Source organism: Stenella coeruleoalba (assembly GCF_951394435.1).
Source record: "Stenella coeruleoalba genome assembly, chromosome: 9".
Taxonomy (NCBI): Eukaryota; Metazoa; Chordata; class Mammalia; order Artiodactyla; family Delphinidae; genus Stenella; species Stenella coeruleoalba.
The window spans coordinates 71,216,968-71,242,942 of record NC_137155.1 but is presented as its reverse complement, the minus strand read 5'-3'; the positions used below and the strand labels follow the sequence as shown (position 1 = coordinate 71,242,942).

The window sequence follows — 25,975 nt, the reverse complement described above, 5'->3', positions numbered from 1 at the left end:
AAGCTTCATGATAATACCTCCTGGTACATGTTCCAATTTGGTGCAACTTGAATCCATTTAGCTTCTATCCAAGAAGGCCGGTTATAGAAAGAAAGTACCAGCTGAATTTCATTATCAAAATACTGTGTGTTATGTGGTCTTCAGATGCAAACCTGGGGGAGTGTTGCACTTTTAATTAAAGATGATCAGTTCTGAAGGTCCTCTCCTCATTCACATCTGCTCTGTGCTAGATGTTTTCACTTGGCCACTGAGAGTACAATGATTATAAAAGAATCACAAAGCATGGACAGACAGGCAGGGAGCCAACACAGTCTGAGAGTATCTGAGATCAGGGCAATGTTGCAAGTGAATCAGCTGTTCAAACGTGGTTCCCCTGGACCTTGGTCCAGTCACTGACAGTACATAGAAAGTAACCTTTAAAGGGAAGGCATACAGGCATGGGTAGAGAAAGGACATGTGTTCATTGTAATGCTCTAAGTTCTCTTCCCCCTTTCACCTCTCAGCGGCACAACCTGCTAGAGACAGGAGCTTATTCTGCATGCAAACAGAGACACAACTATCCCGTGATTACAGCCTTGCAAATCTCTAAGCACCATCACCCAGTACCGCACACTTATCACCCATAAATATTTTAGTATAAATTAGTAAGATCAGAACTCTCTAAGAACACAGAGCTGAGAAAAGAAACAGGATTGCAAACAAAAGTTTTGAAAAGCTCGATCAAATGTCAAAGTTGAGGGCATGGGGTGTTGTCAACAGGCCAAATCTACAGTCATTTGTTGGGAAGCTGTTGAGTAATCAACATGTACCTAGAAAGAGATGCTAAAACTTGGAGGAAGAACATTTGTTATAGAGACTACTAAGTGCCCAGTACCCATTTCCCCTTCTGCCTTTTAGTTACACACACACACACACACACACACACACACACACACACACAGAGTTTTAGCAGGGAATGTGTCAACCCACTAGACAGTTTCTCACCTTCCTTATTGTTAAGTGTGCCCATGTGTCTAAATTCTGGCCAATGAGAAGTGAACAGAGATAATATTTGCAGTTTCTATACCACACCCCTTAAAGGAGGCTTCTTATTCTCCACTGTATCTCTTTTCTCCTTCCTGTGTGCAAGAATAAGGATATGGTACCGGTAATCTAGGATATTAATCTGCTAATCGACAGGCTGGATGCCTTAAACAACAGAAATATATTTTCTCACAGTTCAGGAAGCTAGAAGTCCAAGATCAAGGTGCCATCAGGTTTGGTTTCTGGTGAGGGCTCTCTTTCTCACTTGTAGATAGCTGCCATCTCACCGAGTCCTCACATGGCCCTTCCTGTGTGCACAGAGAGAGAGAGAGAGAGAGAGAGAGAGAGATCTGGTGTCTCTTCCTCTTTTTATAAGGACGCTAGTCCTATGGGATTAAGGCCCCATTTCATTTAACCTTTACTACCTTCTTATAGGCCCTATCTCCAAATACAGTCACATTAGGTGTTAGAACTTCAACATAGGAATTTGGGGAGGGGTACAAGTCAGTCCATAAGAGCCAGCTTTGATGAATCCCCTGGGTGATGGTGAAGCACCATGATGGAAGACACCTGGGTCCTGGATGACTTCTTAACGTAGAAATAGAAGTGTGGAACCTCTTTGGACTGCTCACCACCCTCAGGACTGTTCTCTCTCAGCCACTGGGTTTCTGGATGTGTTTGTTATAGCAGCTGTATCTTAACTAACAGAGTGTGAGAGAAGAGAGCCAAAAGATCCTTTCTCTTACTTTACAACTCGGCTTGGAGGAAAAAAAACAGAACAGGTCATCCATCGTCTTATATGAAACCCTTTTTGAATGTGCTTTGACTCCATTTAGTACTAATCTAATTATATTTAAATAGGCAAATGCTTAGAAATCACAGTCTCATCTTCATGTAACAACTCCCTATCTAATCTGTTGCAGTAGAATTAGTTTTGGTCCTAATTTGTGATAGATGTGGAACTACCAAAGGTATAAATTCAGATATTTATATTAATTATATTTCTCGCCAAGATCATGTTGCCAACTTGAAAGACTGTGCTCATTTTTTAAAATAGATACCTCTGTAAAAATGCAATAACTTGTGATGAAATTAAAGGACTTCATGAAAACTCCTTCTTTAGAATCCTTACAAAAGAAGGGAGTTACTGGGTTTCTTTTTGGAATAATAGAATCTTCTAAAAGTAGGTTACGGTGGTGGTTGTATAATTCTGTGGACATACTTAAAACCACTGAACTGTATTCTTTAAATGGGTGAATTACATACATGTAATATGTGGGAAAACTAAATGAAAAACTCTACAACTTCAGAATTATATTTCAGGAATAAAAAATGCATGAGGGACACTAAGAAAACCAAGTCAGCCTTTGCTCTGGTATAGAGTTATCCTGGTGGAGCCAAACAGCTCTGTGTATCTGGAAAAAGGGATACTGAAGGGGCCCTGTGGCATGCATGGGAGCTGGACTGAAAGCCAACGTTTCCCTACAGAGGTCACTAGGTTAAACATGTAATCTCCAGAAGACAAGAGACATGTAGCAATGGGGGTCTTGGAACCTACACAATCTATGTTCTGCCTTCAGACAGGTCCCTCACACGATGGACACAACACCCACACACACTCCCACAAACTCCCCCCCACACACACACATCTTGTTTATTTGGTTCCCTAGGTTTTTTTTCTTGGAGATGAATATTAATTAAATACTTTTATCAAACCAGTTGAATTAATTGGCCCCTTCTATACTTTATTCTGAATTTGATACTTCTGAATAAATGAAAGTCTTTATGTCTTTGCGGGGAGGGGAAATCCTCAGTCCCAAGCAACGATTTAGTTGTAGGGATTGTTGAGACTCATGTCTTCTTAACCTAAGTATCTAGTTTGCCTTCACCTGTATGTTTATTCTTTTTTATCAGTGTTGGTGTAAGTCACGATTGGAGCATCTTAGAAAGTTTTGTAATTTTCACATTTCACTTCTAGCTTAATTCCTTTTCTTATGTCTTCTCTAGATCTAGAGAACAGCGGGTCATTATTTTTCTATACAGTTCTTGAACTGTGGGTACTGTTAGACCTTTCTCTTGGCTAATAATCCTGTTCCTTTGCTTAAACTTTCCTTTATAACTTTTATTTCTCAACCCTTTAACAACTTTCATTGAGGTCCTCAGTTGACATAAATAGTCATTTTCACTTTTTTTTTCCTCTGCATGATTATTTGAAACAGTATTTCTAAGAAAAAAATTAACATACCTTTAAATGGTTTTACACTATGCACATTACAAGGTCTAAAGAAATACACTCCCAAGATTCAAGAAGACTGGTAATTACTTTTGAAAACTTAGACTCAACTATGTAGCTCCAGAAAATGGGATAAAATAAAACATGTGGGTTTTATTTGTCGGAACAAAAAGATTTGCCATGATAATTACAATTTGGCAAGTCTATTGTGAGGCCCCTGGGGTGGGAAAAAAAAACCCTACAGCCTATATGGGGTAATAGAAACAAGAACAATAACCAGCGTGGGCTATTATAGGCAGAAAAAGTCACTCAAAAAACAAAGTCCTCCGTTCTTTAACAAAATTACAAAATTAGTAGGTGAAGGAAACGTATTTAGTTTAATGCACCTGGTCAGCCATAAAGCTTTCAATAAAATTTTACCTCGAAATGCAATTCCAATTATCTTATGAAAAAAGAAGAATAACTTTTGAGACAACTAAAACCTTTTACCTAATAAAGTGCCTACAAAAGGTATTGAAGCCTAATATCAGGCAAGGGAATATGAGAAGTGGGCTTACTTCACTGTTTAGAGAACAAGGGGATACATGTGGCGTAGCTGCAGCTACCTCTCCCTACTGACCTTCCCCTCAAAGACCAGAGCTTTAGTCTCTGGGGGGAAAAAAAAGCACCAGAAATGTGAGAGTCCAGGACATCAAGCATTTTTGAGGGTAGACATAATGCAGGGGGTCACATGCTGCATGGTATCATGTATCATGTGACCCCCTGGGACCCCCAGAGTGTCATGCCTGCAGCCAATCTTACACCCACATACCCAACCGCAGGAGATATAGAGGAGTCTTCTCTGGAGAAAATAAAGAACTCCAGTAAAAAGACCCATAGACTCTGACATTTAAAGATCTTCTCACATAAATATCCATGTTGAACATCTTTCCCATACACTAAGAGATGTCATCCAGTTTTTCTTTTTCAATTTGTAAATGTACTTCTTTAGTTTGAATGAACAGCTAAGGAACACCAAATATTTGAGGAGTCTCCAGTACAAAATACAGAGTGACACAGATAAGGAGAGTAAACTGGGAGAAAGTGGAGACAATAAAAACACCAAAGAAAACTTTTATAAACTACTATTATTATCCTGATTGATGAGGGAAGATATCACACCTAGAAAAAAACAGGGTGTTATTAAGAAAAGGAATAATCAAAGAACAAGGACTATTAGGATTTAAAATATGATTACTAGAAAATATTTTCAGAAGGTATGGAAGATAGTGTCAAGGAAATGCCCTGAGTGGAAAAATAAGACAAATCCTATAGGAGAGGAAAAAATAGAGAATAAATTTAAGAGATACAAAATACAGAAATAAAGTGTTGGTGAAAGTCCAGATTGAAACATCTTACAAAGTTTCATAATTTCCTAAAGAAAATAGAGGTGACAAAATCAATTGAGAAGCATTCCACAGGACTGAAGATCATATGTCTCCAAATGGAAAGGGCCAACTAGGGACCAAGCAGAGTAGAGAAAGATCTTCATGAAAGCAGATTGTTAGGAGCTTTCAGAAAAACAGGAATAAAAAAAGATCCTAAGAACTTCTTAAAGAATAGAAGCAAGTCATGGAGAAATGCTTAAGAGCAAGACGTTGTATTGAAATTCTTAAAAGCGACCCTGATCTCCAGAAGACTGTGGCTCGATGCCTACAAAATTTCATTATGAAGGGGTTTCAAAGTTATCAATCATATGTGAAGGTAGACATCCTCAGATAGTCAATATCTAAAATAAATAAATGTGTTTCCTATGCACTCTTTCTTAGGAAAGTGGTAGAAGATATGCTTAGAAATACAGGAGAAAAAAACAAGAAAGAAGATCCAGGAATCAAGGGTTCAAGTACAGGAAACCAGCACAGGTAGAGACCAATATGTCAGCTATGTACCACCCAGAAAGAAGGTAGGTTAGAGTGAGAGGTGGAGGGCTGGTGGCGGGTGGAGGTGGGGTAGTACTGCTTAGTGTTTTAGTGTGTTTCAACACTTAGAAAAAACACTCCCATATTTTGGGAATATTTATTTTAAAAACTACTTCATACCAAATATAAATAAAAAATAGTTATAGAAAAAGAAGCAAGGAAATAATGATGCAATATTCATGCCAGGAAAAACAAGAAGCTTTATTAGAAGAGGAATGTAATCAAAAGCCATTTTTTGGCCCCAAAGTGAAAAATATTTGTGTAACAATAGTTGTGTTAACACTGATTGTTACCTTAACCAGAAAATTGTAATTTAACTATATCGAGAGATTGGGAGAGATCGTAAGGGAGAGGTAAATTCTATACTTCCAAAACTAAAAGTCAGCATACTATTTCTACAATTATTAAAATAAGAAATGGATATATATTATATATGGAGATAAAAATGAACTCGGGAATTCTGGTACATATATATCTAATATATATGTAGGATATATATAATATATGTGAGTTTCGGAAGCACCTTAAAGGTATTGAAAGTGGTTGTCTTTACAGAGCAGAATAATTAGGTGTTATAGTAAGGACTGTTGGATTGTGTGTTGTAAGCCTTTGAGCACTACATGCATTTATTATTTTCAGAAAGTTGAACACAATTAAAATCATAAATATAGTACTTATAGGAATAAGTAGGTTTAGAAGATTACACAGAGTTCTTTCCAATTCAGTCAAACTAACTGGTTAGGTTAAGTAGTTACCTTTATCTTTTGACTGGTCAGTGTTTTATTTTTTAATTAAAAAAATTTTTTTGAAGTTTCTGGGAACTGGACATTAAGTAGAACCTCCTGGACAAATTCAGACTTACTTGCAGTTACAATAGGTACATAGATTCGGTGACAATTTTTAAAGTGCTCTTTATAAATATGATGTCATCTTATTAGTTTATATGCACAGAATTTTATATGTTTAACTTGGTTTCCTCAAGTGATTTTGTTTGGCATGTATAGAAATACATATCTCAGTTAAAAAATTAAAACCATATAAAATCCCTGAAGGTATTAGAGGGGTATCCTGTTCATCTAAAACTTTATGTCTGTATATTTTATGGCTTCACATCTCTACCCAAGACTTTTCGTCTTCAAATTTTCTTCCCCCTTTTTGATTCTTGTTCCTTTTTGCCCACATGGTGACTCTAAATTTCTCCCAGGCTCTTTAGGACCTCATGTAGCTACCGAGGGCAATTATGGCTAAAAGATACTAAGCTGACAGGAGCTTCAAGAAATGCTGCGAAGCACCAGTCACTGCAAACTCTGAAAGGCACTGTTGGCTCTCGACCTCATGAAGATAAACTTCCCACAAATAGTCTGAGTTGAATATGGACCAAGGCTGGTAGGCATTCAGTATGGACTTGATGTCTGCAGGAGTCAAAGCAAAAAATAAAATAAAATGAGTAAACAGTCACTCAACTTGGTCAAAAATGAGAATTTTCACCAAGAATTGTATGATACAGTACAAAATCTAAGCACACACAAGCAGCTGGTCTATTCACAAAAACCAATAGAGAAAAACATCAAACTGGTTATTTGGCAAGTGGAAAAAAATAATAACCAAAAAGAAAAAAAGTTTCGCTCAGTTCTTTTACTTCACAGTTTTGTTGCATTCTCAGTTCAAACATTGTAAAAATAAACTGCTTTGCCTCAGCTTTTGGAAATACCTGTTTCTGTGTTATTTTTGATGACTTAAAAGGGAGCATACCATTCTGAATTTCACAGTGACCGATGTGTTTGTACCACGAAGAGAATCTTTTATTTCAGGAAGCAGCCAAAAGCAATTAAGGAAGACTGTATTCATCCCAGTAGAATACACCCTGTTAAACTAATTGGAACATTATACACTACAATCTTGGCAAAATGTACCAACTATGAAGAGGTGTCACCGTCTTAATAATTCTATGATGGCCATAGGAGGACAAACAGGTGTTGTTGACAAGTGTTTGATCTTCATAAGTCTGCCACTGTGACAAACTACAAACTATATTTTATCCTCTACTTCTGTGATCCTTCACCCAGATAAGAACCAACACCTGGCATCTTTTCAAATTTTCTTTTTTTTTTTTCCTTTTACATCAGTGGCAAAAGTTAAAAAGGTAACATGAAAAGAAAGATGAAACAGGAATACCGTTCAAATTGAAGGACTGTAGTTTCAAGTTTCAATCCTGTATCAAAACATCTCCGCCTTATCTTCTTTTCCAGTCATCACAAATGATGAGTATAAAGAGATACACAAACATCAGTACAATGCTGTGTGTGTACTGCAATCCAAAAATCACAGCCACAAAATTATACCTGACATATCAAAAACCGACAGTCACATCCTCAAGATTTCCTCCTCTCATTCCCATGGACCTTCTTGATTAATAAATCTGACACATAAAAAGCATCCTTATGACTAAAGTGCCAGTTACTGGAAAGACCGTTTTGATCTATTTCTCAACTTTTAGAAGAAATATTCTCTTTTGCATGAATACAGGATCCGTTCGCTCACTGCCAGCTTTCAAATGACCACCTCTTGAAGTTTAATTTTAAGTTTTAAATAAATATTGTATGCATGCAGAATAATTACGATGCTCTAGAGAGATACTGTATAATGACATTGATTCTTTTTTATCTGAAAATGCCAAGCCCTTAAGGCAGCAAAGTCTGCATTTGCCACAGATGTGGGAAGGTTCACTCCATGTGTTAAATTTCAGAAGGAGTATGCAGGGCACTTTCATTAAAACGCTAGCGGTATTTCCTGAGTAAACTCCAATTTTCATGAGTTTAAAACTTTTTTCCATAAGACTCATCTGGTCTAAGCTACAGAAAGGAACTCACTGGCCTTCAAATGAATGTTTTATATACATATATATATATATATGTATATATATTTAAATGCACGAAACATTTCTTCATTCTGAAAATGAACGAGTCTAATAAAATTTAGTTTGTGGATAGACGAAAATCCTTTTCACAGTCATCCATCGTGTTGCATAGTATTTTACAAATACACCTGCATGTTGCTCTTTAAAGACTAAAATGTTTGCTAGGCTTGCGTCTATATCTGGTATCACAGTACCCTACCAAACTCCATAGATATTATCATGCATCTTTTTCACGTATTTAGAAACATGAAAATAAGGCAAGGATCAGAGATAGATATTAGCATTATATCTTGCCTTCCATGTTCTCTGTGGGGATTCCTTGAAAAATTATATTTTATTTAAATATAACCACACTCATAACATAGCAGCCATACGCATACGTTAAGAAGGATGATTCTACGTTAAGAACATACACAGATTCAAGAACCTGTTTAAATATGTTGGCTCATCCAAATATTTTGGTAAAATCAGACAAAAAAACTTAAAAATATTGTCAATTTTTTAACAGTCAAATGTTATTTGACATAAATTTTCTCAGAAGTTATTTTTGATCAATAGCTTATAGGGGCTGATACCTTCCAAGGCATCAGCAAGTCTCAATGCTCTTCTTTCAACATGTTTCTAAATCTGACTGTTGCCCATCAACTCCAGGCTACCATCCTGGCCCGGCCGTAACTGTCTGTCACCTGGACCACTGTTGTAGTTTCTAATGATCTTGCTGCTCCCAAACTGGCTCCTGGTAACACTACAGTCATAGTTCTGCATGGCAGCCAGAGTTAATTCTTTCAAAACAGAAATCAGATAGTTTCACTCTCTACTCACAACCTTCTAGTGGATCTAGATGATCCTTAGACTAGAATAAAACCCATCCTGCTCTCTGCCCCCACTAAACCTCTCCACTGCCCCCTCCCCCCGGCATATTCTCCAACTTCGTACCCCATCATTTCTCCTTCCTTCACTCTGCTCTGGTCAAGGCTACATTTACTTCCTTCAATGAGGAAAGCTCCTTGCCTCAAGGTCTTTGAACTTGCTGATCCTTGAATATTTTTCCCCATATTTTTCATGACTCCCTCCTTCCTTCCCTTCAACAAAGAATTCTTCCCTGAACACCCTTTTCAAAATGCCGCTCTTCACACTCTGTTTCTTTCTTCTGCTTTCTTTTCTTCATTGTGTTTATTACTATCTGAATTGAAGTTATTTGTACATGTGTTTATGGTGAATCTTGATCACTGTAAGCTCTGTGAGGCCTGGGACTTTCTCTGTCCTATTTGTTGCTATTTTTCCAGGACCTAAAATAGTACCTAAGCAATGAAAATAAAGGAATGGATATGTGAATGAATGTAGAGGAGGTAAATGGCCGATATTTGATTTGATATATTTTTATTTTCAGACATGTTAGGTTGGTTTATATGTGAACACTTAACTAGAGGCTCATTTGTCCATGCCCATGAGTGCTGGCATATATCATCTCAAACATAGTTTTGTTTTTGTTTTGTTTTTTTCGCTGCTCTGTGTCGTGTTCAGCACGCAAGATCTTCATTGCAACGTGCAGATCTATAGTGGTGGCATGCAGGTTCTTTAGTTACGGCACGCAGGTTCTTTAGTTGCCGCATGCAGGCTGTTTTAGTTGTGGCATGTGGGCTCTTAGTTGCAGCACGCAGGATCTAGTTCCCTGACCAGCGGATCGAACCCAGGCCCCCTGCATTGGGAGCACGAAGTCTTAACCACTGCACAACCAGGGAAGTCTCATATCATCTCAAACTTTTGATTGCCACATTTGAAGTTCTCTGCTGTACCTATGAAACTTGCCACAGGTGCTTCTTTCAACTTTCTCTATAGTGGCATAATTTACTCACTTGAAATACTACAGTCTAGCAGATATATATATATATATATCTGATTCATATATATATGAATCAAACATTTCAAAGCATGGACATAATGTAAGTAATGCAAAAATTCTGATTCTGCCCTTTTCCTCTGAGCCCCACAATTATATATGCAACTGATGTATGAGCTTTAAGGATTTTCTGTCTTTGAAGAATGTTTCTAAATATATTTCTCACAATTTCTCTAATCTACCTCCTGCCCTATAGAACTGACCACTCTCCTCTTTTCTACATAACTATTATAATAATAGTTCCCATTACCCTGAGTTACAATTACAAAATCTATGTACCTCTCTGAACTGTCTCTGAGCAACTTGTAACTAGCATATTTTACTCTTACAATGTCCAGTACCTAACAAATATCGAATAAGTATTTGCTGAGTTAATGAATAAGCGAATGAATGAATGTATATTCTCTTTCCATGTACTTTAGTAAGTTGGAATTTTTGGCAGCTGATTAAAAAAATACACTTTTAAAAGAGTTATTCATAAATCAAATGTATATAAAATTAGAATTGTTTTATTTCCTTTAAAGATAAATCCATTATTATCACTCATATTCAAGCTTTCTGCATGTATTTTTTTTCTTTTGAACATCCCTTTCTTTCTAATTTATTCTGTATCTATTTAGTTAATGCTGATTATAATTCATTGTTTTGAGCTTCATGTAGATGTCACACGGACTTTTATAGACATTCCATTATAATTAAACATACATTAATGGACATTTAAAGCATGCAACCATTTTTTAATAAAGCTTATATCTGTGGTCCACTGCTGGTGAAATGACCCAATAATATATCAGAACAGTAGTTTGTAATTTTGTTAGAGAACACACTTGGCTTTCAAGTTTTTAAATCAAGGCGCTTTTCCAGTTGGTTGAATACCAAATGCATTGCACAGATTCTCTTTACATATGAGTATTATCTATTGTCATGGGCAGATTTAAGTGTAGTGCTGCGGGCAGCCTAACTAGATTAAGTCTGTAGTTATTGCCCAGACATATATTAAAAAACTATGTTAAACTGCTGTTGGAAAATTTGAATAATTAAAAATAAGTTTTAATCCACTGTCAGGTAAATTTTATTTCTAACTTGACCTTTTTTTTCTGTCTTTTTAAAAATAATTTTATCTCCTTGCTATCATTAAAAAGACTTACTTGGTATTTGTTAAAAAATTCTTCATACGTTCTATCTCAAGATTTTCCATTGATGTCTTAGACTGGCCTAAGGTCCTACAGAGGTGTTCAGCATTTCACATTATAGCCACAGAGGCTTCACTCGTGTCTGTTTTATATATTGGAGGTCTGCCTAAAGTTTCTTCTAGTCTTGCAACTAGAGTTTTCAAACTTTTACTCTACTATTTGATAATGTTTTTAGTCATCATTTCATAAAATTTTGGAAGGAGTATTTTGGCTTGTGACTATTCATTTCATATAATAAAGTCATATTTCATTTGGTAAAGGTTTTTTATCTTTCATTATAGACTGTTTAGTAAATATCATCATAAGTTTTATAGAACCCATAGAAACTGAGTGCCTCTTAGAGTCTAAATGCACTCCCTTCTTTCCTTTGGAAAAAGCTACTTCACTAACCAGTTTTCTTTAATTGTCAGATGGATGAGTTCCAATGTAAGGAGTGTTCTTAGAGAATAAGAAGAGATCACAGATATTGATTACATCCAACTTCCAGTTTCAGAAAAAAAAAAAAAAACCTACATTAAACTGTCAGTAAACACTGTTTCTAGAAAACTAGACTTCATTTGCATTATAGGAAAAAGACATTTGTTTTAATTTCTTTTATGAAATCCCCACAGGGATTGGTTCACATTGACTGATGTGATCTTGCTGTGAAAGGAATATGGGCGCCTTTTGACAAAATCATCCTGGAAATGATGCGAACTTGACATGTCTTACCTTCTCTTCTCTGGAATCCTTCAGTACACTAGTAACCAATCAGTCTGAGTGGTCTCAGTTGACACTGAGTCTAAAAATTAGGAAGACTTTTTATATATAAATTATATATATATAATATATATACCTAAATATGAATTATATAAATTTTGTCTATCTTTCTACCTATTTATCATCGATACATACTGATGATATAAATGAAAGATATGCTTATTCCACTTTTCAGGGGATCTGTTTACCTATACCTAGGGGAGCAGTGCATCTTAGAAAGAGTAGGGATTCTGAAGGTGGACCTACGTCTAGTTGCATACGTACATCTTCCTCCTGTTGTGTGACTTTGGAGAGTTCATCTAATTTCCCTGAGTGTTAGTTTCCTCATCCATGACGAGTGGACAGTAAAGTATTCTTACGATCCTTAAATTGATTACTGTATTCTCTGACTCTCTCATGGTCGAGGTATGAGTTGGGGGCTGATGAAGTTGGTGAAGTCATTGTGGAGGTGGTTAGTAGCTGTGGGGCTGAATTATAGTGCAGAGGGGTTATCTCACTGGAGCGTGGCTTGAGATGTTTGCATTTCTTGATCCAATTATCAAGCACATGATTAAGCCAGAAGGAGAAAGCCATCGTTTCAGGATGAAATTAGTATTATAATGTCCCCAGATATTTCTTTCTGAATATAGGATGCTGAACTGTGTATTTATTTCTTTAAAATATAAGCCCCCCAAATGGCTACAAGTAAAAATGTACTAGCTTTTCCTAAAATAAAAGGCCAACTTAAAAAAACCCAAAAAACTCGGCATGTTTGACTCGATGTAGAGTATAATTTTCCATAAACTTGGAGAACAACCTTCACAAATTTATTTAGTTTATCTATCCAGTTTTGTTGAAACTGGAATGTTGACAGGGTCTTGCTCCCAGGTGCCTAGAGGGACATTTCTAAGACTGTGAAGACAGCATATCTATATTTATAATAGGAAGTGTGAAGTCTCCAGTATTTTTTAAAATTTTGAGCGCAGTCTCTAGTTGAGCTGCAGAGCTTAGTTTCTAAAGCAAAATTGCCCATGGAAATGCTTATTGATAAGCAAGAGCATGTGAGGATAAAGATAGAAATCAGCCATCAGCTAGAGGGTGTGCTCAGTTTTTGACCAATCTTTCTAGTTTCAGTGACTCTCTCTTCTCAGGTGTCCAGGGCCTACATCAAAGTCCTCCTCACAAATATTTTCTCAACTAGCTCTATTCAATGTGCTGTTTTATAATCACCTATGCTACCTCCCCACCCCCATCACAGACTAATTCTCCTGAGACTATTTTTCTCATGGATTGTGTTTGCTACCGGGAATAACTAACTAAAATCTGAATTAGTTTATGTGATTCCTTTCCCAACTAATGCAGTTAATTGTAGTGAATCTCCATAAGAAAATGGCCAGTGTTCCCAGTTTTAGTTTTCACTGGAAAAATAATTTGGAGCAAGACCAAAATTTGAGAAGTAAAGTCTTTAATTATACCAAATCCACCATCCTCTAGATTCACTCAGTTCTTTAATAAGACACAGGTGATATTTCTTCCCTATGATCCCCATATCTTCTGTTTTAGAAGAATCAGTGGGCTATCTATTTCTCTTGCCAACTACCCACCTTAAATACAGCCAGTGGTCTATGAAACTGTCAGCTGGAAAAAGGGTGAGCAGTCAAATATTGAAGCGATGACAAGGAGGCATAAGGTTGTATTCGGAGTTTGTCTTCAAGGATCATTTAGGTACATGTAGTGTCTGAAGGCTTTAGGAGGGACTAAATGATTTGTAACTTTATGCTTTCTCCTTATGGAAATACAACCTTAAAAACACTCATCTGAAAAAACTATTTTTTCTCCAGGGGAGCCATAGTTATCCCTGTCAACTCATGAAAAGAATCAGATCAATTCGGTTACCTGCATAAAGTTTACTTACTTTATGTCATGAAGTTTTACCATTAACCAAGATGTTTGTCCCTCAGCACTTTAGTCCATTAAGAATTTATTCTACCAATTTTCTTCCATAGGGGAGAAAAACTGAACAGCTATTTCCTAAGAACCTTCTCTTTCTGTTGCACTTCCAAGGAATTGATACCTATTGTTGAAATATCTGTATAATTTATCAGAGGAGACTGAAAAAGGGGAGATATGGAAGTTGCTTCTAAAAATAGAGTTATAGCTTGTCTGCTACATTCACTATCACTTTCAAAAGTAGAGCCAAGTTTAAAATAGAATAAACATTAGAATCAGATAGACCTGGACTTAATACATTGTCTACTTAGTAGCTGTGTGACCTTGGAGAAGTTACGTTTAACTTCTGTGCCTCTCAGTTTCCACATCTTTAAAATGGAAATATAAATCACTATTTCTCAGGAGTTCCACGAGGCACTGAAGTCAATGATGTGCCTGGCATGTAGTAAGCAATTTGTAAATGTCAAGTTTCTTCCCACTCTCACCACCCCACCCCATCCCACCCCCACTGCCCTGAGTCTAATGCTAATTAATCGACAACAACTAAGTACACTTAATGTTTAAATTTGCAAAGGAGTCTAGTGATTTTCAGTTACAAGTTGAAATCACAAATTATTTTATAACCAATTTAGTGTCAATCATAATATTCTAACAATTAGTGTCCCATGTTCACAAGATTTTATTTTAGACGTCTTCTAAACTATTCCACAGGATACATATGGGAAAATATTCTGAACTTTATGTTAGCTCAGTTCAGATGGATTTATGCTGCAACTGCCTCCATTTTGGCTTTTTCTCTGGATCACTGCAATGACCTCCTGGAAGGGTTTGTTGATGACAGTCAATACCGTCATTTTCATCCTGTCCACTAGAACCATCCTCTGTATTAATTATCCAAGACGTGTGATCATCTTTCTATTTTGCCCAAAACCCTTCCATGGCTTCCCACTAGCAGAAGATTAGAGTCTGAACCGTCTTGGCATTCTAAAATGTGGTTTTTCAGCCTTCCTTTTCTATCTAACTGACCCAATACTCACATTCTCCCATATAGCCACATAAATAACCAAACACCTACACTAACCTACTCACAGTGCTGCAAACTCAAAACATGCTTTTATTCTCACTACCACTGTACACACAGTTCCTTTGGTATAAAAGTCCACTTTTGCATTCCTTCCCTGGTCCCATTTCTGTTCAGTGCAACCAAGTTAATTGTCTGCAAAAACAGACAAAAATATGTCAATACTCTTCAGGGGAGTATAATCAAATCCAGAGTCTCCAAAACAGAACCTTACAGTATCCAGGATATAATCCAAAAATAGGAAGAACAGGAAAATAGGACCCATCCTCAAAAGAAGGGATATTCCATGAAAACTGAATCTGAGATAACTCATATATGGGAATTAGCAGATAGAATTTTAAATCGGTAGTCATAATACCATTCAATATCATAAAAAGTATGTCTACAATGAATTAAATATATAAAGAAGCTCTGCAGTATATAGAAATTATTGTAAAAGAACCAAATGGAAAAACTATATAAAATATGTGAAATCAATCAGGCTTTTCCAGAAATCTTACCTAGATTCCCATCTTTTAGTTAAAATTAACCTTTTCCTATTCATAGATTGATATTTGTACTTCTGTTGTAGCAATTTGTGATCAGTTTTCTATGATTTCTTTATATACATCTCTCTCTCTCTGATTGTACGTTCCTGGCGTCATTCATTCAAGACCACCTTCCAGGGCTTCCCTGGTGGTGCAGTAGTTAAAAATCCTCCTGCTAATGCAGGGGACACGGGTTCGATCCCTAGTCTGGGAAGATCCCACATGCTGTGGAGCAACAAAGTCTGTGAGCCGCAACTACTGAGCCTATGCTCTAGCGCTCACAAGCCACCACTACCAAGCCCACGTGCCACAGCTACTGAAGCCCGCGCACCTAGAGCCTGTGCTCGGCAACAAGAGAAGCCGCGGCAGTGAGAAGCCCCCACACCTCAGTGAAGGGTAGCCCCTGCTTGCCGCAACTAGAGAAAGCCCGCACACAGCAACGAAGACCCAACACAACCCCCCCCCCCAAAAAAAAAAGACCACCTTCCAGCAAGAGAAACCTAGTATGGACTCTGAATTGACAACATTGTGAAATTGGGCACTGGAGTCAGACAGACCTGTGTTTGAATTACGTCTCCAAACAACATTAACCCATCTAAGGCTCAGTTTCCACATCTGTAAAACCACAAAAATAAAATGGACTTGTGAAAATTAGTCGAGGTAATGCATAGGAAGCACTTGGCACTTTTATTCATTTATTCTACAAGGTGTTATTGACCATCCACTATGGATCAGGCACTCTGTGAGGTGTTACAGATAGAGCAGCCATGAGCACATGTAAGATCCCTACCTTCTTATTTTTTTTAATTTATTTTATTGAATTATAGTTGATTTACAATGTTGTGTTAATTTCTACTGTACAGCAGTGATTCAGTCATATAAATATATATACATATATATTTATATATTTATATTTTTATATATTTATATATATAAATTTATATATTTATATATACACATATACACATTCATATTCATATTCTTTTCATTATGGTTTATCACAGGATACTGAATATAGTTCCCTGCACTATACAGTAGGACTTCATCATTTATCCATCCCCTGTACAATAGTTTGACTCTGCCAAACTACCTACCTTCTTAAAATTTAGAAGTGGGAGAGGGGAGAGAGACATTAAACAAGTAAAAAAAATAAAATTACTCTATATTTCATAAATCCTATGAAGGAAATAAACAGACACTAACTGGATGAAAGGAGCAAATTCAAAAACAGTTCAATGAATGGTGGTTATTGTGCTATTATTATATCTTTTGGTTGTTCCCCACAGCACTATACCTATGCTTTGCAGAAAGTATATGCTTAGTGAATGTTTTTAAAATTTACTTTCTTGAGGCTTAACTTGCATCAGGCACATCTTCTAATAATGTGGGAAAGAAAGGGCTGTGGGTTACATGATATGTCCATAGCCAAGCCCTCACTACCACCCTCAGCCCACGGCATATGCCATATGCTACTCTTTCCCTTCTGAAGGTCTAGACCACTTTAGAAGGAGAAAGTATTTGTTTAAATGCAATGTAATAAATTCAGTAATTAAATCTAAAAGAACTGAGATGTGGTGCTCCAGGGAATGACAAATTTGAATTTGACTAGCCAGACTGTCCTTGGGGAGGCTTCAGCAGCTAATCTAGGGAGGGAAATTTGTTGTTAGAAGCAAACATTAGAATATAATAACTAAACAAGTGGTTTGGCATGCAGTGCATCAATTGTGCTAATTGTAGGTTAAGAAGAGGTAGATCTCACACTGCTAAATGTTGATTACAAACTGGAAATCACTGCACAGAAATTGCATTTCTGTGCTTTAGCCAAGGAGATTTGCTTTTGTTTAAATCTGTTTGGGTGCCAGGTGGAGAAGCATTGCTAGAAAAACAATTAAGTTCGTTTGTGACACTAGACCCCTAAGGGAGAGTTTTAGGAGGACTGCTGTGATTAAACCCTTAGGACGCAATTTCAAAAGAAACCTCTCTCCAGTTGAGGTCTCAAACACTCATCCCCACCCCACCCCTGAAACACAGCACACATGTACACTCAGACTCACAAACACAAACAGGGACTTCTTTTTTTAATAACCTGCCCAAAGCCTCTGCATTGTTGGGAATAAAAGCAACCACACATGAAGAAACATAACAAACAGTGCTAATGTTTGTTTTCTTCTGAAAAGCAACAAATTAGGAACACCACTGAATTTTCTCTGCCTTATTTTTACGGTCACTATGACTCACTAGGTCTAAAAAGGATTTTTGTTTGTTTGTTGCTTCTTGTTTGCTTTCTCTTTAGTGGCTAGATGATATTCAGAAAACTTACAGTGAGTCTCTGTGACTAGAGACTAAAACTTTTAAATGGGCTGTAAGTTTCTTCCAAGTTTTCAAGCGTCCCTTTATGCTCTCTGGTTCACATACATTTCTATTGTTCTAAGGGTTAAAAACTGCACTATCACAATGACAAGCCTTATTACTCAGTCAAAGTAAATGGATCAGCACATCACCTTTCAGAAATGTTCTTCCTTAAGCTATTAAAACATTCCATGCCCTTAGATGACAACAATTTCTCTGCCTTTTGAAACTTCCTTTCTATCCTGCAGAGTTCATAGAGATATGCTTGGTTAAAATCAACTTATATAAAACTATGCACTGTAAATTCTGACACTTCTGTTTGAATCTCTTTTCAAACACTTGTCTTTGCTCACCATAATAGATGTCAGTTCTTCTGATGTAGTTCAAGCATGAGCTTCGTATGAAGACTCAGCTATGTCTATTGCATTTCTGAAGCTACTACTCACTGAAGTTTTGTGCTGTTTGACATCAAAGATAGGCAAGAATCACCTGCTGAGTTCACATGCATGGAGCAAAACATCTTCAAATCACTTTTGCTAGACAAAAGTTTTTTTTTTTTTTTTTTAATATTAAGCTTTCACTATTATGTGGACTTAAAGGCAAATGCAGTCCTTGTTAAAGTTGCAACATTGTATTATTAAAATATGCATCAGAAACTGTGAATTTAGCTAACTTTTAAACTGAAGGTGATTTCTGTCATTGCTTCACATTTGAATTCAGCTGCAAAAAATTCAACATTATTCAGACATTTAAAATGTGACTTTTATTCAAGGCGCAGTTATTTTTGCTCAAAGGTAAAAGTGCTTCAAATATTCTCAAACCAAAAGAAAATCTTCTAATATTTTTAACTTTAATAGATGCCCTTGATATCAATTTAAGAGATAATCCCATTCAAAATAAATACTGTATACAGAGTAGTTGAAAACTATAGATTTTTATTTTAAAAATCTCTAATTTCAGAGTTACTTAAATAATATGTCTATATCTTTTGGAGGGAAACAATAGCAGCAATATTTATGAATTTTTACTAAGCAATGTAATTTGCTATGATCCTTGCTAAACATCAGTATTGTCTTATGACAGGATGGAAACAATGTTATTAAGGAGATGTGAACATGAAAATTACGATTTTTTCATGTCTGTGGTATTCTGGATGAAAGTTTTAAAATCTGGACTTCAAATTACCCAATAATTAAACTCAGCAGAAAGCTAAGTGAATGATGCTAAAAATGTGGCAAAGACCCAAGCTTGCCCGGGGACAGGTCCTTTCAGTAATTTGCTTTTTATGTGCTACGAGTTTTCAAAGTTTGGCTTTCAAAGGACAACAATATTTCAAAGCTTTGGGAGGATATCATAACATCTATGAATTTTTGTTTGCCATATTTAGAATATATTTTAAATGCATATAGTTTAAAAGCATACAGTTTACCATTAACACAAAAAAACTGAAATAATATAACTTTAAAAAGAAGTCACTAGATTGTTTTACTTTGCTGTAGATCAGTATTTGGAAATTCCTGTTTATTTATTTTTTCATTTTCTTGTTTTTTGTTCCTCGTGTTTGTTGGTTGGTTTTTTGTATTTTTTTTAATACAACTCAGATATGCTCTGTGCTGATTGATTGTGGTCACGCATATCATTCAGCCCAAAACAGTGGTAAAGAGCTTGAATACAGCACAAGGACAAAAAAGAAATATGTAGAGAATTTTTTCCAGTCTGCAAAGAGAATGCAGTGGAGAAAGATAGAAATTAAATGTCATGTAAGTGTAATCCCTTAGCTAACTAGTCAACCAGAGAGTGGCCACTCAAGTCCAGAGTACCTCTGCTTTTCTTTATTGCAGTCACATTTTGAATTATCTCTTTATGCTATGAAAGAGAGAGACTCTGATTAGAGAAATGTTCTCAGTGTTAAATCCTGAAAAGGGTATGGTTAGGAGTAGAAATCGGTTCAGACTTTAACCAAGGTTATTACAGTAGAGCAAATACAGGAAAGAAAACAACAGGAGCATTGCCAAATGGCACTTAAATTCTATTTTAATTTTCTGAACAGCCACGATCAGTAAATATACTGAAATTAATTTGTGTTTGTGACAAACTGCTGCTCACCAAAATCCAAGTTCATTGCTTCTTCCTGGGTACACATCTGTACTAGAGTTTCTCTCGCAGTTGCGCACGCTCATATTACTGAGTTCTAACCAATAGAGTGTGACCAGAAGTAATGTGCTACTTTCAGACCCATGTCTGGCCCATTTGGATTCCTCCCCATAATCTTCTCTGCTTCCAGCTTGAGAACCACTTGTTGATAATTGTAGAGCCTGTGGCATTCTGGGTTCCTGAATGACCACATGGAAGAGAACCACCCCTTTGATGCATTTACCCATTGGAATAGCTACATGAGCCTGAAATAGACTTCTACTGTGTTTGTACCAGTGTACATTTTGATTTTTGCTTGTTATAAGAGGTAGTCTACTATCAACATACAGGTTGGGGTCTACTAGGGACAAGAGTTAGCCTACATATAACCTACAGTACTGAATTTTATGTTTAAATTATCTAACACACCATTTTTAATTAATAAAAGGTGTTTTTTTTTTAATTTATTTTATTCATTTATTTTTGGCTGCGTTGGGTCTCCGTTGTTGCGTGTGGGCTTTCTCTAGTTGCGGCGAGTGGGGGCTACTCTTCATTGCGGTGCACGGGCTTCTCATTGCGGTGGCTTCTCTTGTTGCGGAGCAGAAGCTCTAGGCGTGCGGGCTCAGTAGTTGTGGCTCGTGGGCTCTAGAGAGCAGGCTCAGTAGTTGTGGCACACGGGCTTAGCTGCTCCATGGCATGTGGGATCTTCCTAGATCAGGGCTCAAACCCATGTCCCCTGAATTGTCAGAGGGATTCTTAACCACTGCACCACCAGGGATGCCCTGAAAGTGTGTGTTTTGTACTGCACTGTCCATGAAAAGTTTAACTGTCTGTCAGATACGTATTCCCCCAGTCCTCTCCTGAGAAAAATGGCGTCTAAGATAAAATGACACTCCATTGGCCATCTGTCACTAAACATCTCCTCTGGCAAACTTGCAGATGAATGAGAGAGAAGAACAGGTGGAAATACAGGAATACAATTAACATATATCTAAAAATTAGTCAAATTTGGTAACCATGATATACAGATGGATTCTCCCTCAGTACTTCTAAGTGCAAGTCATTAGAGAAAGGTTCTCCTTCTGTTACTATTGCTGTGTAAAAAGCACCCCAAAACTTAGTTTCATAAGACAGCCATTGTACTATGGTCATAGATTATGTGGATCTGGAATTTGAACAATCACAGAAGGAATGAATTTTCTGTGACCCACAATGCCTAGGGTTCCAGACAGGAAGATTTGAAGGCTGAGAGTGACTTAACAGATATGGGTTAGAGCCATCTAGAGTCAGCTTTACTCTCACGTCTGCTGGTCACGCTGACTGTCAACTGAGACCTCAGTTGGGCTGTCACCTAGACCACTGTCATGTGGACTCTCCGTGTGTTCTCTCAGCATGGGGTTGTTTGGACATCCTTACAGAATGGTGGCTAGAGTTCAAGAGCAACATCCCAAGAGAAACAGATAAAACCTGTGTTGTCTTTCATGACTTAGCCTTGGAAGTTACACAGCATCACTTCTACCATAGTCATGAGTCTTCCAGGTTCAAGGGGAGAAAGTGAAGATTGTACTTCTCAGTGAGCAGAGAGGTAAAGTCACATTATAAGAAGACTGTTGGAATGGGAGAGATTGTAACAGCTATCTTTGGAAACTGCAATCTGCCACAGAGTCATTAAATGGAGGACATAATATACATTACATGTAGGATAATAATAGATAGGGAAGGTAACAGAGAAGAAATTATGCAGAAAGCTAAGTCAGAAAAATGGAGTAGGAATTCTACTTCTGTGTATAATGGAGTAGCTGCTATAAATGGAGTTTGTTCATAAAATCCTTGCATAGTGAGAATATATACATGTGTTTATGCATACAAACATATCTGTGTATATATAAGCCCATGTATATGTGTATTCAAACACATGTGCATGTGTGCAGTTGTATTCACAAAGGATTTTTATTAAGGATAAAGGACTCCTACAAATCAATAGTAAAAAAGACAGTCCTTTCATTTTATTAAATGTACAAAAGGCATAAGCAGGCACTTTTAAAGAAAAGGTATCTAAATGGCAAACAAGTTTAATTTCATTAGCTATCAGGGAAAGGCAAATTAAAACCAAAATGAGATACCACTGTACGACCACCTGGATGGCTAATCTATTTTAAAATGACAATGTAAACATTGACAAAGATGTGGAACGACCAAGGGGAATATACATTGGTAACACTTCTTAAGGACAGCCTTTCGTAGTATCTACTAAAGAACATATGCACGTTCTATGATTTGGAAATTCCACTCCTTGGTATATACTAACTGAAATGTATGCATATGTCCATTAAAGGCATGTACAAAAATAATTACAGAAGTATTCTTCATAATAGGCCAAATCTGAAAACCACCTAAATGCCCATCAGTAATAGGGTGGACAAATGAATTATGGTATATTCACACAATGGAATATTATACGGAAATAAAAATGCCAGTTATTCTCTATGGCTACACAAAACAACATGGATGAATTTCATAAACACAATGTTGACTGAAAAAGGCTGATCACTAAAGATTATGTATGATTTGATTCTAATTATATAAAGTTCAGAAGCAGGTGAAATTAATTTATTGTTACTCCTGAAAAGGATGAATTTTGGGTCTGTAGCTTATATCTCAATCAATCTGACTATAAGGAATTAATCTGTATTGATAGAGCTAGAAATTTTTTCACCTTAGAAGGATGTTTGCTGGGTTGAAGCAAAGTGACGCTTCTGGAGTGCTAATACTGTTCCATATTTCTATACGGAGGGTGGTTTTTTGGGTGTGTTTACTTGTCAACTGCCTCAACATTTGTTTACTTAACTGCATTATATTAGACATCAGTAGAAATAAAGTTTAAAAAAAGTAAATGGAGGTATCACCCAGAGGAAAGATTCTGAAAGGAAAACAAGATGACTGGGTCAGGGAACCTCTGTTGCTCTCTGACAGATGTGAAGACCTTCAGGGGGCCTTCTGTGCCCGCCGGTATGGTGTCTGGTCCTTCTAAGGGGTGAGCTAACCACAACACCCCATGCCTAGGCTAACTGGAACACCACTCCCTTTCTCGCAAATTGAAAAAAGCCTAGCCAAAAAAAAAAAAAATTAAGGAAAATCTAAGAAATGTCAAGATAAGGAAAAGAAAGAAATAATGTGATGTTGTATAAGTAACAACTTAGAAACACAGCTTGAAATATTAAGTCATAACTGTGATTCTTGGTTGAAGTGTATATACAGGACTTTCTGATGATTTAATTTGACTTCATATAAGGATAATGCTTACCAATGGTGAGCAATATTTTAATCAACATTAATAATAGCAATGAAGTAGAAGAGTGTACTGTGCTCTATCATTCTCTGAGGCATTAGTTATCTACATATGAATGAGCCAATCCACTGGACTTTGTAGAAAATGCAATAAAGAAAAAGAATACAAATCCAGTTTTCAGGGAATTAACTACAAACCAGATTTAAAATACCATCCATCAAAAATAAACATTTTTGAGGAATATTTAGTTGTGCTCAATTCGTGTTGACTTATTCGTTCATTCCTTCATTGTTTACTATGTACCAAGCACTATTATAGCTACTGGAGATATACAGCAATGAACAAAGCAGAGAGAATTTTCTGCTCTCAGAGGGGTTACATTTTAGTGGTGGAAAGAGTTGATGATGAACATTAAAAGCATCAATTAGTAAAATATACTAATGAGAGAATAAGATTTATGGAAAAAATATGGAAAGGGGATAAGGAGTGACAGAGTATGGGTAAAGCTGCAATGTTTGTTGCAGTGGTCAGGAAAAGATTTCACTGACCAGGTGGCATTTGAATAAAGAACTGAAAGACAGTAAGGGAGCAAGCCATGCATTGCAAATCCTACTCTTCATTTAGTGGTAAGCATTCATCACACACAAGTCTAGGCACTGGGGATACACAGAAGTGTATGGGCTTTGGGGCAAGAGTCCTGCATCTGCTTGATCCTAGCTTGTGCTGCCCATTTTCCCATTGCTCCTACAGACCCATCCTCCAAATTCTCCGCTCTGCTCTGTGCTCTGAGGACAGACCACTGAGAACTCCGTTAAGGGACTCGTTGTCTTGGATTCACCTGCCCTCTGGCTTCTGGTTAATTTGGGAAGATGGGTGCCACTGGCTGGAGGCTAATGGAAGAAAAAAGAACAGAGTCTTCATTCTTGCTGGTTGCTGGCATTTCTGCGCTGAAAGCCTCGACTCCTGCCAGGCGGTCGTCTCCTCCATCTGCAGCACACACTGTAGCTTCCTGTAAACACCCTGGCCCTTTGCAGCCCCAAGCCTGTGGTGCTAGCTGTTCCCACACTGCTAACCTCAGTGTGCTTCAGCATCTTTGTTTCCCTTAACCCTGCCCAATCGTCATAAATAGTCTCTTTATCCAACTCTCCTCAGTTACCCCCTTTGAATGTGCCATCTGTTTCTTGCCAGTTTATTACTCTCACTGATACAGAAGCCTCTATTTGTTTTCTTAATTTTTCTGAAACTCAATTTCCTCTTGGAAAAAAAAATGGACAAAACATACCTACTTAATCTCTTAATGTTATCACAAGGAATTGTTGAGATGACATTTTTAAAGTCCTTTAACACATTGTCTAGAAAATAGAATGCAATAATTTGAATGGTAGTCATCATTACTCATAAAGATGAGTGAGGCAGTCCCCCTCAGGGAGATCAGTCTAGAAAGAGACGGATATACTCATAACCAATATACCTAATAAAAATAAGATTGCTATCAGTTTACCCAGATTATCAGTCACTTTCAACTACATAATAGCAATATGAAGAAAATACTACAAATTCACAAATCTGTCTCTCCCCCATACTCTGTTTTCCACGTGCCTGCTACAGGAATCTATTCTGTATGCCACCCCATGCCCAAAATCTATTATGATAAATTCAGAATTGCTTTGCAAACAAGGTCTTTGGTGATCTGATTTTCAGTCTTCTTCATCTCTTACTGGTCCCCTTCCCCTTTCATTTCATGTTGCAACCTTGCAGAACTGTTGTCCAGCTGTATTCTCTACTCCTGTCCTTCTCTATCTTTTCCTTTTCTCACCATCTTTTCTAAAAAGTCTTCTGCTCTGTACCACTCAGGCAGGCTTATATTTATATATTTTCACCATCTCTATTCTCATGACACCTTGTGGTATTTCTACCAGAGCAGTCCTCAGACAGTATAGAAATCTTATCTTCCATTCTAGACCATAAGCTTCCAAGGGAAAGGTACTATTCTTTTATTTCTTTATGTTCAGAAAAGAAATGTTTACAATCTTTAAAATCAGGGAGGGAGAGTGAAGAAATGTTATACATGTACACTTTTCTAGGTGCAAGACAGTTTGTAATTTAACTTGAGTTAATGGAACTAGGCACGACTGAAGCATGTCTAAGAAAGCTGAACTCACTAAATATACTTAAGTATTTTTCTTAGGAGATTTGCTTTGGAAATGTTAGCATAAAGATAGTCTATGTTTAGAAATATGACTACGCAGAACATTTGGGAAACTTTTGAAAGTTTGGTGAAATTGAATTAAGTGATCTTAAAGAGTTCTTTAATAAACCAGACACTTCCCAGATTCCTGATGTTTAATAATAATTATTAATATATGCATATTTTAATGTGTGCTATTTTATTGTACTAATTTAATTGAGCACTTGGCACTGTGTTCTGAAAATCTCTTAGATATGTACAATTTAAACTTCAGTGAACGATAGACTTTTTAAATGGTGCATATTCCTAATAATGATGAGAATAATAGAAGCTTAAACTGTTGAGTGATTATTTTGTTGCAGACAAAGTAACTCTATTCTTATGTAATATTTGTTTCTGTATCACAAAGTAGCTCAAGGATGGATCAGTAAATAGGACAATGATAACTAGTAGAAAGAATAAATCCCATTAGTTCATATGTGATTTTTTTTGGCAC

At 36.7% G+C, this 25,975-nt stretch overlaps 1 protein-coding gene across 18 annotated transcripts in view; it reads left to right on the top strand.

Annotated features, from left to right (window-relative positions):
• Positions 1–25,975, top strand: part of LOC307192094 (uncharacterized protein) — an 868,937-nt gene that overhangs the window by 532,198 nt on the left and 310,764 nt on the right. The window lies entirely within an intron of this gene.